Below are 4,374 nucleotides of genomic sequence, written 5' to 3'. Positions count from 1 at the left end.
CAGAATCAAGATTTATTGTACAGCGCACATATAGACTCACTATAGATGCAATGAGCACCCAGCTATGGGTATCTCCTACATTTATTACAATTCTTATCATACAATACATTATTCATCCTCATCTGACTCCTATCATTTCACTGCTCTGATTTGGTCTCTAATTAATTCTACCAATATTTCTGAGCTGAGGGGGTGTCAAACCCCTCTCTGTCCATCATATCTGTTTGACAAGGCCTGTCCTTACTAGCTCAGCACTTGCTACCATTTTTTACAGCCAAAGAGTTCATATTCCCTCTCTAAGCGAGAGACCCATCCTTTTGCAGCTCTCCTACATGTCTAACCTCATGAACTGTTGGTGGTTTCTAGCCCATACAGAATAATAATAATATGTAGGCATGAGCCTTTTTAATCCTAACTCTTGTCTTGTCTGCTTTTCTCCTGTGCTTATAATATTTTTCTAATACGTAGAGATTACCAATTTTAAGAGTACATTTTTCTATACTCTCAGCATATTTCTTTTTTGTTTCATACTTACAATATTCTGATAATGGTGCCTCCTTCAATGAAGCCACAATACAAAATTTGAATCCAATGGATCCTTTGAAATTTTAGAAGACCTACAACCTGTAATCATAATGTACATTTCTAGACGGTATTCATTATGAGTAATTGGAACTGTTTAAAAATCTCTGCAAGTTACATGGATGATTTGGAAATTGGCCTAAAGCTAAATTGAAAGATAATGTACAGATGTGAGAAAAGGAGTCATTAAATCATACTTCGTAGTTCTTGTGGCACTGCCTCACATTAACTGCTAGAAACAGAATAATTTGAATAAACTGTGAATAGAGTGTTGCAGTAGACAATTTTGCTTGAAAGTAATGCGTGAATGCATGTTTCTGTATGGTAATTCTTAACTGTAAAAATAGGCTTTAAATAGTAAACTGAGGAATGAGTGTCAAAGATAACACTTGCTGATTTACCAATATATTCAGATTTTCTTTGTTGAAAATCAACTATTATTTTACTGTTAACTGCATTTCCAATAAACTAGTACAAATTATGTTTTCGTAAATAGACAGATAATTCTAAATGAGCGCTGCCTACTTAACAACTCACTAAAGTACTTAAAGAAACACTACATAAAACATTTTTAGTCCTTTAGGAATAGGACAGCTGAGTGTGGTGCTCATAAAATAATAATAAAAAAAATCTAACACATATTGCAAATACAGTTAAAACTTTACTTGGTTTTCAGATGTTCAGATGATCTCTTTTAACATTTGTCAATTCAAGAGAACCTGGGCAGATATTTTGATGGATTTTCTCATTGCTCTCCTGGGAACTCATGCATAACGCCGTGCAAAGAATTCACACTATAACATGGCGTACGGACAAAAGTGGAAACGTTCGTACACACAAAAAAATCCAGATGCAGAAATCTGTGGGTTCGCTAACTTCCACGTCCTTCCACTACATCCCAGTCAGTGTGAAAAGTAACGCACGTGCACGTGCCTTCTGCCACTCCCAAACTCCTCCCAGAATTATGCTCCTTTAAATATGCAAATCAATAAAAATAGCCTTTAATCTCAGCGTTCTGTGAAAAGGCAATGGCAAAAGCACAGGGGTAAATAGAAAAATTTCAGTGGATACTAAGTGGAGGCAAGAAAAAATTGACTATTTGTTGGTTTAAACAGTGGTATAAACAACAAAAGGAAGTTGATAGACATAGAGCAGGGATGTCAAACTCAAATACAGAGTGGGCCAAAATTAAAAACTTGGACAAAGTCACGGGCCAACCTTAATATTTATTGAAAAAATGTCTATAATTGAGGAAGTTTTTCCTTCTCATCAGATGTAACAATGAACCTTTTCATATGGAAACAAACTTAAGTTTTGCTTAAACATTGAATCTGGAACAAGCAAAGCTTAATACTATAAACACATGTGAAATCAAATGTCAAATAAAAGACACATTGGTGGCATTCATTTCTTAAGTAAAATTAAGAAAAAAAAAATCTTATGCCTCTTTCTCTATTTGTAGCTTTCTGAGTTAAATTTCAATAGTAACCTTTTTTTCACAGGCTAACAATAATAATGATAATAATTTCCTTCAATGAAAACCCAACCATTCAAGTCGATGCCTTGGAGTGGCAAGAAAAAGTGCATAAAGAAAACATTCATTCAAGCTCAGTTTGCTACACTTTGATCTACTCTGATGCACACTGGTCCAAGCCAGATACCTGGGATCTCTTCTTGGATATAGGTCATCAATGTTTGGGGTCGGGCTCTGAGCTGAGGGAATCCTCAGAATTGAGTGAAGGTGTTCATCAGTGAGACAACTCCTGTGTGATGTTTAGTTCATCTTCATTAAGGACAATAGTTGCTCACACAGATATGTGCTGCCAACCATAGAGAGCATTTGAGCAGCTTGGGTACGTAGCTGGGGCATTTTGTCAGGGATGTATCGTGGAAACTGTGCAGTGCCCACAGCGTCATACATTGACTTCAGCGTGTCACTACACTGGAGTTCAATCAGCTCCATTTGGAGGTTAGTTAGTGAGCTTTCAACGTCAACTGTAAACGGATTACTAAGCAGTTCAAACCTACATTTCTGGGCACCAAAGTAGGCAAATCACTGGGTAAACTCTGCACTGAGTAAGTCGAGTTTTTCAGTAAACTGTGCACGTGGGAACAAGGCGGTAGAGATCAGCGTTTTTACGGTTTGGCAGCAACGAAAATGGCCCATGTTTCCTTGTAGCATCTGAGTCTCCCACAGGCACAATTTTGTTTTAAAAGTCCTCACTGCAGCGTACATGTCTGTGATGACACGGCCCTGTCCCTGAAGCTGCAGGTTCAGCACATCGAGATGGCTCATGATGTCACAGAGAAATGCCAGCTCAGACAGAAACTCTTTATCTCGGAGCTCTGCTGTGTCTTTCCCTTTGCTTTCTAGAAACTGACAAATTTCCTCACTCAGCTCGAAACATCTGTTCAGTACTTTTCCTCTGCTTAACCATCTCACCTCTGTGTGATACAGCATGACTGCGTAATCAAAACAACACTCCTCCAAAAAAGACTTGAACTGGCGGTGATGCATGATGCAAACCTTTAGCTCTTATAAAGTTAACTACTTGTGTTATGGTGCTCATAACATATTCCATCTTCAGGGGTTTGCCACACAACTATTCCTGATGTATGATGCAGTGATAAACAGTTAACTCACCTGCACAGTTCTCCCCCCTGCATCTTCTCCCAAATCCTGGCTACCAATCCAGTCTTTTGATCTCACATTACGAGCCCACCATCTGTCGTTAGTCCCACAAGTTTATCCCAAGGTAGCCTCATTTGGAAACCTCTTCAAAGATTTCTTTTGCAGCATTGATTTTAATCCCAAAACTTCCTCCGTAATGGACAGATTTGAGTCTACTCCATGGATGAATAGTGACAGCTGGGCAGTATCAGATGTGTCGCCGCTCTCATCCACAGCAAGGGAGAATGCAATGAAACATTTTCTCTTTTCCATTAGCTGTTCATGTAGATTTGTGGCAAGATCACATGCACGATCAGGTACTGTGTTTCTGCTAAGGCTCACATTTAAAAATGCTTGCCTTTTATCTGGGTATACAACGTCGCAAACTTTGATCATGCACTTTTTTGACAAACTCTCCTTCATTAAATGGCCGGACTGATTTTGCAATCTCTGCTCCTACAATAAAAAAGGCCTTTACAGCAGCCTCATTTTGTGAAATGGCTTTTGTGAACATAGTCTGCCATGAAACCAACTTCTTTTCATCTCCTCTGCTTTCGGGCACTTTTGTGCAATGTCCTGGTCCTTGTACTTGTCATGGTGTTTCGTTTCATTGTGTCTTCTTATGTTATATTCTTTGGTTACAGCTACGTTGGCTCCGCACACAAGACAAACAGGTCTGTCCTTTACATTTGTGAACAGATATTCTGCTTCACACTTTTCTAGAAAGCTTCTGACCATTTTTGGGAGTGGTGGCCTGATGTGACTGGTAGCAGAGGACGCGTGAAATGAACGCTGGGAAGACGTGGCAGCCATGATGCGGGCGCATACGCGTTCTGAGTGTGAAGTATAAATCGGCCCTAAGGCTCTTGCAACTGGTAACAAATCATGGCTTAAGTCTAAGTTCTTTTGATCTATTGCCCTGTCTTCTTCAGAAATGGACAACAAGACTGCTCTACAATTACTTATCCATTTCGTAAGATAAAATCCTCCCTTTAAGCACAGAGCTTGAAAATCTTTGGCCAATTTTATGGCTTTTTCTTCTGTAGCAACTGATTTTAAACAGTCATCAACATAGAAGTTATGCAGCACAGTGTTAACTGCTTCCTCTGGAGCTTTGCCTC

The 4,374-nt window shown here is 39.1% G+C and overlaps 1 pseudogene; it reads right to left on the bottom strand.

Annotated features, from left to right (window-relative positions):
- Positions 1-2,113: 2,113 nt before the first annotated feature.
- On the bottom strand, positions 2,114-3,991 carry LOC120530611 (annotated as a pseudogene).
- Positions 3,992-4,374: the final 383 nt, after the last annotated feature.

This window comes from Polypterus senegalus, chromosome 6 (assembly GCF_016835505.1).
Source record: "Polypterus senegalus isolate Bchr_013 chromosome 6, ASM1683550v1, whole genome shotgun sequence".
NCBI lineage: Eukaryota > Metazoa > Chordata > Cladistia > Polypteriformes > Polypteridae > Polypterus > Polypterus senegalus.
Note: the sequence above shows the minus strand (reverse complement) of the source record. Positions and strands in the feature narration are given on the sequence as shown.